The sequence below is a fragment of the Chlorocebus sabaeus genome, chromosome 27, assembly GCF_047675955.1.
Source record: "Chlorocebus sabaeus isolate Y175 chromosome 27, mChlSab1.0.hap1, whole genome shotgun sequence".
Taxonomy (NCBI): Eukaryota; Metazoa; Chordata; class Mammalia; order Primates; family Cercopithecidae; genus Chlorocebus; species Chlorocebus sabaeus.
Window position 1 is genome coordinate 30,741,963 of NC_132930.1, and position 13,057 is coordinate 30,755,019.

The 13,057-nt window shown below is 41.1% G+C and overlaps 1 pseudogene; it reads left to right on the forward strand.

The window, feature by feature from the left end:
• The first annotated feature begins 1,442 nt into the window (after positions 1–1,442).
• LOC140710562 (large ribosomal subunit protein eL20 pseudogene) lies at positions 1,443–2,087 on the forward strand (annotated as a pseudogene).
• Positions 2,088–13,057: the final 10,970 nt, after the last annotated feature.

Sequence of the window (13,057 nt, forward strand, 5' to 3'; positions counted from 1 at the left end):
CTTCGCATGGCATAGGTTAATATTTTTGTTGCAACTGCATTGAATTTCAACTCCTCCTTCCGTCCAATCCTATTGACCTCACTTCCCCACAGGGTACTCCCTAGTGCAGGCTAATTGCCATATCAGAATCTTCTTCCTGTAGTAGCAGACCTAAGATACCATCTTCTAATGGAGCACTAGGCTTTCAGAAAACTCTCATTCAGATTTTTAATTACAAATATAGTGATTTTCAAGACCTAGTGAGCTATTCCTATGTGTTTGAGTTTGCTTAACATTTTCTATTTCATCATCACTACTCCTTGAGATCGCCACTATTATTATTCCCATTTTACAGATGAACAAATTGAGACAGAGGATAAATAGCTTGTCCATAGTCACATACTACATTCAGGCTAGCCTTTTGTTAGAGATGAGTCAAGAGACAAGAAGTGCAGCCTTCAGGCATTCTTCCCTCAAATTTCTCAAGAAGGCCAGAAGGCCACAGATGCTGCATCTGATTATGTTTAATCCACTCCGAAAAATAGGACCCCAAGTAGAGGGCCTCATTACTCATGCAGAAAACTCTTGATTGTAAATCTTGCTTCTCTGAAATATGGGTGGCTATGATGTGATGCCAGAATTTTTTTTTAAATACTTCCTGCCGTGCTGCATCATTTTCTTGGACAGAGTAGTGTAAGTCTGTCTTTCATTCTGTCCCTATCTGAATATACTAGTCAAAATTCCTTGACATTTGTATCTGATGCTGTTTTTCTCATTTCACTGATGATTAAAATGTCCTGCACCCTTTCTGCCTTTGGTCCTTTTGCTTGGTTTCTTGGGAGAACAACATAGGTTTTGAAGTTAGCATTTAAAGTGTCCTATTTAAAAAATAGTGTGGTTTTGTGTATGTAATGTTATTTTGTGAGCATTTTCTCATGTCACTAGCTATTTTCCGAACATAAAATTTATATTCTAATTAATTAATATCACCCTATTGATGGACACAGGGTTGTGCCTGCTTCTTTTTTTTCCATTTAATAATGATATGGTGTATTTAATTTCTCCCTCTTTAAATTTTACTTAGGTTAGGTTCCTATAAATTGGATTACTGTGTCAAAAATTATCAGTCCTTTGAAACTTTTGATAAATAATGCTAAATTTGTTTTCAGAGAAGCTTTTCTTTTGTCAATTTAATTTCTACCACCAATAAACAAAAATGCCTTTGCTTAGAAAAAATTGACAATTTGATCTATTAAATTGTTATATAATTAAATTTCCATTTGCTATTTTATTTTTCTTATTGGTCTTTTAGAATCACTTTAAAAACACTTACCTTTATTATGCCACTCTTGTATTCAATGAGTTTCCCACTTTGCAGTTTGCCTTGGTGCGGACTTTGATTAGAATCTCTATTTCTGTTTTGTTTTATTGATCCAGCTTTACTTCTTATGAAGAAAGATATGGCCTTTTGCTGGTGGCTGCGAGAGGGGAGAGGACGCCATGAAGGCTTCTGGCACACTACGAGAGTACAAGGTGGTGGGTCGCTGCCTGCCCACCCCCAAATGCCACACACCACCCCTCTACCGCATGCGAATCTTTGCGCCTAATCATGTCGTCGCCAAGTCCCGCTTCTGGTACTTCGTATCTCAGTTAAAGAAGATGAAGAAGTCTTCAGGGGAGATTGTCTACTGTGGGCAGGTGCTTGAGAAGTCCCCACTGCGGGTGAAGAACTTCGGAATCTGGTTGCGCTATGACTCCCGGAGCGGCACCCACAACATGTACCGGGAATACCGGGACCTGACCACTGCGGGCGCTGTCACCCAGTGCTACCGAGACATGGGTGCCCGGCACCGTGCCCGGGCCCACTCCATTCAGATCATGAAGGTGGAGGAGATCGCAGCCAGCAAGTGCCGTCGGCCGGCTGTCAAGCAGTTCCATGACTCCAAGATCAAGTTCCCGCTGCCCCACCGGGTCCTACGCCGTCAGCACAAGCCACGCTTCACCACCAAGAGGCCCAACACCTTCTTTTAGGTGCAGGGCTTTCGCCTGGGTATGCCCCAAATAAACTCAGGAATGCCCAAAAAAAAAAAAAGAAAAAGAAAAAGAAAGATATGTTTTGGGTTATTATAGCTGTAGAGGGTATTTTACATCTGGGAGATAATTTTCCCTTTCCTTCCTTCCTTCCTTCCTTCCTTCCTTCCTTCCTTCCTTCCTTCCTTCCTTCCTTCCTTCCTTCCTTCCTTCTTTTCCTTCCTTCCTTCCTTCCTTCCTTCCTTCCTTCCTTCCTTCCTTCCTTCCTTCCTTCCCTCTCTCTCTCTCTCTCTCTCTCTCTCTCTCTCTCTCTCTCTCTTTCTTTCTTTTTTGACATTGTTTTGCTGTTGTCATCCAGGCTGGAATGCAATGGTGCGATATTGGCTCTCTGTGACCTCCACCTCCCGAATTCAAGTGGTTCTCCTGTCTCAGCCTCCCAAGTAGCTGGGATTGCAGGCATCTGCCACCATGCCCAGCTAACTTTTGTGTTTTTAGTACAGACAGGGTTTCGCCATGTTGGCCAGGCTGGTCTCGAACTCCTGACCTCAGGTGATTCACCTGCCTCGGCCTCCCAAATTTCCCCTTATTCCAATAAAATTATTCTCCACAATTATCTAGAGTTTAAACTTCCAGATAAGCTTCAAAATCATTCTGGCAAATTATAAAATAACCACGTTGGGATTTAAACATAATCTATCATTCAGTATATATACTGTATCATTATTAAAATAGTAAAAAAGAAACAGGTGTAATCCTTATGTACGTCAATAGGGGTATATTAAGTAATTAATACATGAAAGAATGTTTAAAAAGAGGTACACTGAAAGTGGCATATTTCTAGGTGTAGTGTAGTAGAATATATTTATACATCAGTAAGGAGACAACCTTATTAGTGCCAGTGGCTTACATTTGTAGATGGTAAGGGATTAGATGGGAAGCATGACTACTGATTATGGATTTCTTTGAAAGACAAAAAGGAAGGTTTGGTTTGATTTGAAGATTACAGGAAGCTGTGAAAAGCTTTGAACAAGTGACTGATAATGATGAAATTACAAGAACTAACATTGATTATGTTTTTGCTACATGTCAGGAACTCTTCTAACTTTACAATGCATCCAACCTGTGCAAGGATTCCATGTGGTTGTTTTTACTCTTACCCTATTCTACCTAGTGAAAAAGAGACACAAAGATCAAGTAACTTTTCTTTTCTTTTTCTTTTTCTTTTTTTTTTTTGAGACGGAGTCTGGCTCTGTCGCCCAGGCTGGAGTGCAGTGGCCGGATCTCAGCTCACTGCAAGCTCCGCCTCCCGGGTTCACACCATTCTCCTGCCTCAGCCTCCCGAGTAGCTGGGACTACAGGCGCCCGCCACCTCGCCCGGCTAGTTTTCTTGTATTTTTTAGTAGAGACGGGGTTTCACCGTATTAGCCAGGATAGTCTCGATCTCCTGACCTCGTGATCTGCCCGTCTCGGCCTCCCAAAATGCTGAGATTACAGGCTTGAGCCACCGCACCCGGCCGTTAAGTAACTTTTCAAAGTTACGTATGTTAAAAAGGCAATATGGCTGTAGAGTTTACACCCTTCACTGTTAATTTATACCTGCAATAGAGCAGAGTCTTTCTTTCCGTTACTACCTAGCAAGCACAAATGTAACAACACAAAACAAACACATCTGTTACAAGTAGATATTTTTCTTTTTTTTTTTTTTTTTTTTTTTTTTTTTTTGAGACGGAGTCTCGCTCTGTCGCCCGGGCTGGCGTGCAGTGGCCGGATCTCAGCTCACTGCAAGCTCCGCCTCCCGGGTTCACGCCATTCTCCTGCCTCAGCCTCCCGAGTAGCTGGGACTACAGGTGCCCGCCACCTCGCCCGGCTAGTTTTTTGTATTTTTTAGTAGAGACGGGGTTTCACCATGTTCGCCAGGATGGTCTCGATCTCCTGACCTCGTGATCCTCCCGTCTCGGCCTCCCAAAGTGCTGGGATTACAGGCTTGAGCCACCGCGCCCGGCCCAAGTAGATATTTTTCCTATATAATTTGTATTATTATTATAATTAAACATACTGGCTGTTTGCCTTAGTGAAGTTTCTAAAAAGGCAAATAATGCTTTGCAAATGTGTTGACTAAATAAATTTCCAGAGAAAAAAATATATAGCTATGCCAAAAACATTGTGAAATTGTTAATAATTTAGCAGTTAATAATTTAGTGGGGGACTCTAACCTTACAGCAATTGGCTTCTAAATCTATATCCCTCATAAGTGGTGGTCTTGATTTTTGTTTTGAGGAGAAATCAGAAATAAAATGTAATTGTTGAAATATCAGTGATTGATAAATAATAGCTAAATTGTCATAAAATAACACAAATGGACTCTACCTAAGAGAGCCAACTATACTGTGTACTAACCCAAAAATAAGATATAAAAATGGTATGTTCCAGAGGGATTTAAAACTTACAGTAGGTGTGTCTAGTTGTGGAAGGAGACATGGGAAAGTTCTATGAAACTCATTTAGAGAATATAATGGACCAAACCTTTGAAAGTGAAGGGCCCCACAGCATTTATAAAAGGCTCTCAGCACTACTTTTCCAAGTTTCACTGGTCATGCTCTTAGAATTGCTGTCAACTTCTACTTCAGGTCTGAGTTTTGTTTCTTCACTGCCTTGAAGATGTGCTTTTTCAGCCAGGTATAGTGGTTCAAGCCTGTTATCCTGGCACTTTGAGAGGCCAAGACAGGAGGAACACTTGAGTCCAGGAGTTCAAGAGTGCTGTGGGCAATATAGTGAGACCTCATTCTCTACACAAAATTTTAACAATTAGTCAAGCTTTTTGGTACCCACTTGTAATCCTAGCTGCTCCAGAGGCTGGGGTGGGAGGATCCTTCGAGTCCAGGAGGCATCAGTGAGCCATGATTGCACCACTGTACTCCAGCTCAAAAAAAAAAAAAAGATATGCTTTTTCAATCTTTTCCATTACCAATCTCAATCACTTTCAAATCACCCGATTGCTACTGCAGTCATAGATATCTTTTCTCCCTCCATCATCTTTCCAAATAACAACTATTTCCAGAAAAGAACTGCTGCTGACATTTGCTTATTTGACTGTTCTGCTGTCTGTCACTCATCCATCTGACATATGCACAGAGGCAGCTGTAGCATCAAGAACACACACTCAGAAGTCAGACTGGTTCTGTCTTCTGGTTCTATCACTTATTAGCCATAAGAGCTTGAACAATTATTTCACCTCTTTATTCTTCTATAGAATGGAAAAACAATTAGACCACCTTCATAGAGTTGTTTTAGAAATTAAAGGGGATAATACAATAAAAGGTTTAGAATAGTACTTGGCATAAAGTAAGACTAAAAAGATATATTAGTTATCATGCACTTATTCACATTATAATTGAGTACCTAATATGCACCAGGCACTGTTATTGGCACTTGGAATATAATGGTGAGGGAAAATAAGGCATTCTCAGACTTCATAGAATTTGCATCCTAGTGATGGTGATAGACCTTGATCAAATAATCACAGAAATAAATGTAAAATAGCAGTAGTGTTCAGTGCTTTGAGAGAGGTAAATGGTACTACAAGAACTTAGCACACAGATTTGACCTAGGCAAGTAAGTCAGAGGAGGATGTGATGGGATGTGCCTATTAAGAATTAGTTTGTATTAACAGGATCAAAAACGAAAGAGCACTAAAAAGTAGAGGCTATGTGTTGAGAAGAATCGGCATGAGCACAAGTGAAGATGGAATGTCAGTGTGTCTGGTGCAAAGAGAACAAGGTAAGGCTGGAGAGGGAGATGGGAACTGCTGATGAAGGGCTTTACAGGATAGTGTATGGAAGTTTTTAGCAGCATGGCCACATTATCATGTTGAATACAATGAGATGTTGGATTGCAGAGTGGCATGGTTGGCTAAGAGCAGACACATTAGGCTATTTAAATAACTTAATTCAGGAGAAAGAAAATGGGAGCTGTTACATGCGTCCAAGTAAAGAGACCACCAAGCAGGCTTTGTGTGAGAAGCAGTGGCTGTGTATTATTACACCCCGGTGCAGATGGGCTGAGTCTGACAAAGAGTCAGCAAAGGGTGGTGGGATTATCATTAGTTCTTATAGGTTTGGGATAGGCGGTGGAGTTAGGAGCAATTTTTGTGGGCAGGGGGTTGGATGTTACAAAGTACATTCTCAAGGGTGGGGAGGATGTTACAAAGCACATTCACAAGGGCAGAGAGGATGTGTCGTACAAAGTACATTCGCAAGGGTGGGGAGGGTGTATTGTCACAAGGGCGAGGAGGAATGTTATAAAATACGTTCACAAGGACCAGGGAATATCACAAAGTACATTATCACAACGTCTGGGGTAGGGGGAGTGGGGAGAGTGGGGGGATGGGGGTTGGGGGGATGGGGAGGATGTCACTACGGCTTGACCATGGTGCGGCCAGCTCAGAGGATCTTACATTCCTGTCTTTTGATGTTAATCATGAAGAAATAAAACAAGAAAGAGTAGTGAAAACTTGGGGTGAAAATTTTGGGGGCAGTATGGAGGGGTGATGGGAGACGTTTCTCAGGGCTGCTTCGGGCGGGATTAGGAGCAGCATGGGAACCTAAAGTGGGAGAAATTAAACTGAGGTAAGATGGGGGGTAAGGGGTGATATTGTGGGGTTGTTAAAAGCAGGATTTGTCATATAGGGTGATTAGTGATCGCCTGGGTGTGGTCTCGTAGGAATTGAGAGATTAATTGGAAGACACAAGGCCCAAATAAGAGAAGGAGGAAGATAGGTATTAGAGGACTAACCATTGGAATAAGCCAGAATACCCAGTCAGAGAGTGGCCAGGTGGGTCCCGCAGAATTAGTTGCTTGATTAACAAGTTTTTGTGCTCTGTCTTTGAGTTTTTTGACGTTATATACCAGGCCAGATTGATTTAAGTAAAAACAACACTCTTCATTAAGAAATATACAGAGTCCTCCTTTTTTAGCAGTGAGTTAATTGAGGCCTCAGCGGTTCTGGAGGACAACTGCAGCTAAAGAGTCAACCTGGGCTTGGAGGACAGATAAAGTGTGCCATGTATCTGTAATGTTAGCAGAGAAGTCATTAGGGAGGCTGCGGAATGTTGTGACAGAGGTTGAGATGTCTGCTATTCCAGTTCCAAGTGCATTTGTGGAGGCAGAAAGTCTTAGACCCACAAGTAAAGGGATTAGTGGGATGACTCTTTTTTGTCATGTTGGTGTCATGAAGGGGATAGGCAGTTGTTCATTCCCATCTGCGAACTGGATTTTGAGGGTAAGGAAGACTAGAGTACATGTAGGTGGAAGAGCCACATAAAAAGAAGAGACCTTTTGTCAGGCAGAGCTGGAAATGTAAAGTGAAAAGGCGAAAAGGTGTACTGAAAGAGGAGTCCTGCACCCAAAATCCTAGAGATCCAGCAAGGGCAGCAGCCTTTAGAGGTTGTAATGGGGATTGATGGTGCAAATACGTAGAGGGAGGGGTTTGGTTCTCATGGTGTATGAGAAAGCACATAGTGTCTACAAGTAAACTTTCACCACTATTCATGGGGCTGGGTATAAAGCAAGCAAGAGGAGGGGCTAGGAGGAGAGTCAGACAGGCGGGTGGATGGGGGAGGGGGCGGTAAGCCAAGGATGGAGTGAGATGCAAGGTAGATGTCTTCCTAAACAATAGTGACGGTCAATGTATTTTAGTTTGTCAATAATGATAGAGGGCTTATCAGTAATATGAAGTTGGAATGCTCCCATCTGTTTGGTAATGTATGTGGCTGGGTTCTAGAGATACAGAATAAAGCAATATTTGGGTAGTGGACGGTTACCTAAAGGGATTCCAGTAGGTTGTTGTCAGGAGATGTGTAAAGGAGTGGCAACAGGGATAGTTGTTTGTGTGTTTAGGGGTTCAAATACGGCAGGAGGGTGGGGGTGGGAACTGATATAAGGAGAAAGGTGCCATAAGTAGAGGCAGAGAAGTGTGGTACCTTGTTGGTGCGAAATGTCTGGGGAGTTCTCACCAAATCAGAAGATAAAGTCTAGAAGATAAAGAAGTTCCTCAGGCAGGTAAGGATGAGGGCTACTAAAGGAGGTTTGGATGTGCTGGTAGACAGGAGAGGTAGCCCAGTCAGCCTGTAGAGCGGGGGCAGCTGTGTAAGAGCAGGAAGAAAGGGAAATGCATAGCCAACAATTCTTTGCTAGAGAAGGATTGAAGGATTGAGTGATATCAGTGAGGACAGAGTGGGTGAGACTGATAGTATGCTGGAGGTAACTAGGGAGAAGTAGAGAGTGACTGGAGAATGGGGGTAAGGATAAGAGTGAGTAGAAAAGTCAAAAAAGGACTTCAACACGATAGAAGAATTGGAATGTACCTTGCCACTGAAGATCTTCTATCCACTCCGAGAGAGAGTTATGGGTGGCAGTTTGAGATAAAACCAGGAGATATCAGTTATGATGGTTTGGAGGAAAAAAGTATAAACCGGCAGTATAAACAAGGGCAGGGCATTTATGAGTAGTTGAGAATAGTGAATCAGAGTATGACTAGACAGAAGATAGGCATGACAAGTTTTTGGGGCAGAGTCCAAATAGTGGGGATGACTGCATAAAGTCCTGTTGCAAAAAGAAGGGTAAATGGATAGACCTAATAGAATGAAGGGATGTATTTAGGCTCATAAAGTTTATTACTGTTCTTCAGAAATGCGAGTGAGTTTAAGGGAAGTAGGGGAAGGTACTTGCGACTTCCAGGAGGAAGAGGAGGGATCAGGCTGGCTGTCCAATGGACACAGCTTTATTCTGGAATGGTGAACCCAATGGGGACGGTCCTGCAGGCAGATGGCAGTTGGGGTACTATAGATGAGTAAGTAGGGTCCAGGCCATCGAGGTTGTAGAGCTCGAGGGGTCAGATTTTTAAGAAGAACTGATCATCCAGCTAGGGTGTCTTTATATGCCCGGGAATCTGGAGTAGGCAAGAGAAGATTAGCAGCCTGGAGAATTTCCTGTCTAGCCTGCTGGAGGACTGGAAGATAGTCACCTAGAGGACTGGTGTCTGGCATGAGGTTAGGGCCCAACAGGAAGGTCTGTCCATATAAATGTTCGAATGGACCATACCCTGTAGCATCTCGAGGACAGGCTCTAATTCTAAGGAGGCAAAACAGTAAAAGTACTGTCCAGTCTTTTTTAAGTTGGAGATTGAGCTTGGTGAGGTGTGTTTTTAAAATACCATTAGTTCTTTCTACCTTTCCCGAAGATTGATGATGACAGGGGGCATGAAGATCCCACTGGTTGCCAATGGCCTGGGAGACTGCTTGAGTGACCTGACTAATGAAGGCAGGTTCGTTATCGGACTGTATAGAGGTGGGAAGGCCAAACTGAGGAATTATGTCTGACAGAAGGGAAGAAATGACCACAGTGGCCTTCCCAGACCCTGTTGGAAAGACCTCTACCCATCCAGTGAATGTATCTACCCAGACCAAAAGGTATCTTAGTTTTTTGACTCAGGGCATATGGGTAAAGTCAATCTGCCAGTCTTGTATTTGAAATCTGGTTATAGCAATGGAGAGGACTGGATGGACTTAACCGATATCTAGAAAGTAAAATTGCCAGAACTTGGTATAAATTTTATTGGGGGAGGGAGGGTGAGCAAGAGGGAGCAGTTATGGATGACTCAGTCTCCTGGCATGCGGAACTAAGATAGAACTGACAGAAGAATGGAAGGTCATGTGCCTGATTTGAGACTTTTTGCATTGGAGGTACTCTAAAGGACACAATCTTTAAAAGTCTTTTCATTAATTGACCATCTTTGTAGCTTTCATGATCAAATTAAACTTTTAAATCCAGAATTTAATGATTTCTTTTACCAATTCCAAATGTTTCTACTCTTTTCCACTCTATAATTTTTCCCAGTTCTATTTTCCTTTACTTAAGTCAAACTAAGCTCATCATTCCTTGAATTCCAGCTTGTCCCATCATCTTTTCCCCATTTATTTCTTTTCTTTTTGAAATTTGGTTAAATTTATCCTCTTTCAAGTAAGCTTTCATGAGTAGTACATCTGATTACAATAAAAGTATATTCCCATTTCCATCCCTGTGACCTGGTCCAGCATTTTCATGCTTATTTACATGCTAAATTGCTCTTACTAATATATGGCTTTATAAAATCATTATTTTCTTAGGTTATATGCATATTTTCCTTCTATCTATATTGCATATTCACTCAAATCAGGGATCATGTCTTATATTTATTTTTTATTTGTTCTTTGGTTCTTTAAACAATTTGCAGTATTACTGGAATAAAAAATACTTTATTGTCTGACCAAATTTTCCAAGCTGGGTGGGAGGCAGGAAAATGGCTGACTAAAGCATAATTTGTTTATTGTCTCAAAGCCACAGAAATATTTCATCACTCTCCTAATTCCACTTTTTCCTCCTCATATCCTTTTCAATGAATGGAATTCATTCGGAAATGCCAAAGTGTGGAGTCAATGTGGAATAGGAGCATGAGCATGAGTGGTGGGTCCTGAAAGAAGGAGGTTTTGTCCATGTGTAATCTTGGGCATGCTTCTTAACCTCTCTTAATCTTAATCTTTTCATTTTAAAGTGAACATATTAATATCTATACACTCATTCAGTCTTATTTGTTTGTTCAGCTCCCAGCTTTGTATTCCTGTATATATGCTAGTAACCCCCATAAATACATTCACAATCCAAATATGCTTCTCCAACTGAGCTTGATGTTGTTTTCTTCCTTATAGCAGTACTTACGGAAAGCAAAATTCTAAACAAAGACTAACTCACAGATTTGGGGGAATAACACTCAAACATGATAGCTATTTCAAAACCTTCTATAAAGGTCAAATGGACTTTCAATGTCAAAATATTCTAGAACTGGAAAGTGACAAATATATTAGAACACACACAGAGAAACCTGTTTTCACTTTGGAGTAAATATTTTTTCTCAAGAAAAGATTACTGCATTGGATGGTAAAAAACTGCCAAAATTTAGAGGAAGTTAAGCAATATCAGTATACAATTAAAAATGAATTAGTCATAGCTGCAATGAAGGGGATTTCCATAATGCATTTGAGAAGTTCAGAAAAACTAACATTAAATTGCCGTTAAAAAACAAAAAATACTTGTACCACTTAAAATAGGAGTTTAAAAATTCAAAGGGGTGTTGTTCACTTTCAAAAATACGTTTTTCCTATGTCCTGAATGGTACTACCTAGGTTTTCCTCTAGGATTTTTATGGTATTAGGTGTAACATTTAAGTCTCTAATCCATCTTGAATTAATTTTCGTATAAGGAGTAAGGAAAGGATCCAGTTTCAGCTTTCTACTTATGGCTAGCCAGTTTTCCCAGCACCATTTATTAAATAGGGAATCCTTTCCCCATTTCTTGTTTCTCTCAGGTTTGTCAAAGATCAGATGGCTGTAGATGTGTGGTATTATTTCTGAGGACTCTGTTCTGTTCCATTGGTCTATATCTCTGTTTTGGTACCAGTACCATGCTGTTTTGGTTACTGTAGCCTTGTAGTATAGTTTGAAGTCAGGTAGCGTGATGCCTCCAGCTTTGTTCTTTTGACTTAGGATTGTCTTGGAGATGCGGGCTCTTTTTTGGTTCCATATGAACTTTAAAGCAGTTTTTTCCAATTCTGTGAAGAAGCTCATTGGTAGCTTGATGGGGATGGCATTGAATCTATAAATTACCTTGGGCAGTATGGCCATTTTCACGATATTGATTCTTCCTATCCATGAGCATGGTATGTTCTTCCATTTGTTTGTGTCCTCTTTGATTTCACTGAGCAGTGGTTTGTAGTTCTCCTTGAAGAGGTCCTTTACATCCCTTGTAAGTTGGATTCCTAGGTATTTTATTCTCTTTGAAGCAATTGTGAATGGAAGTTCATTCCTGATTTGGCTCTCTGTTTGACTGTCACTGGTGTATAAGAATGCTTGCGATTTTTGCACATTAATTTTGTATCCTGAGACTTTGCTGAAGTTGCTGATCAGCTTAAGGAGATTTTGGGCTGAGACAATGGGGTTTTCTAAATATACAATCATGTCGTCTGCAAACAGGGACAATTTGACTTCTTCTTTTCCTAACTGAATCCCCTTGATTTCTTTCTCTTGCCTGATTGCCCTAGCCAGAACTTCCATAGGCATGGGCAAAGACTTCATGTCTAAAACACCAAAAGCAACAGCAGCAAAAGCCAAAATTGACAAATGGGATCTCATCAAACTAAAGAGCTTCTGCACAGCAAAAGAAACTACCATCCGAGTGAGCAGGCAACCTACAGAATGGGAGAAAATTTTTGCAATCTACTCATCTGACAAAGGGCTAATATCCAGAACCTACAAAGAACTCAAACAAATTTACAAGAAAAAAACAAACAACCCCATCCAAAAGTGGGCAAAGGATATGAACAGACATTTCTCAAAAGAAGACATTCATACAGCCAACAGACACATGAAAAAATGCTCATCATCACTGGCCATCAGAGAAATGCAAATCAAAACCACAATGAGATACCATCTCACACCAGTTAGAATGGCGATCATTAAAAAGTCAGGAAACAACAGGTGCTGGAGAGGATGTGGAGAAATAGGAACACTTTTACACTGTTGGTGGGATTGTAAACTAGTTCAGCCATTATGGAAAACAGTATGGCGATTCCTCAAGGATCTAGAACTAGATGTACCATATGACCCAGCCATCCCATTACTGGGTATATACCCAAAGGATTATAAATTATGCTGCTATAGGGACACATGCACACATATGTTTATTGCAGCACTATTCACAATAGCAAAGACTTGGAATCAACCCAAATGTCCATCAGTGACAGATTGGATTAAGAAAATGTGGCACATATACACCATGGAATACTATGCAGCCATAAAAAAGGATGAGTTTGTGTCCTTTGTAGGGACATGGATGCAGCTGGAAACCATCATTCTTAGCAAACTATCACAAGAACAGAAAACCAAACACCGCATGTTCTCACTCGTAGGTGGGAACTGAACAATGAGATCACTTGGACTCGGGAAGGGGAACATCACAC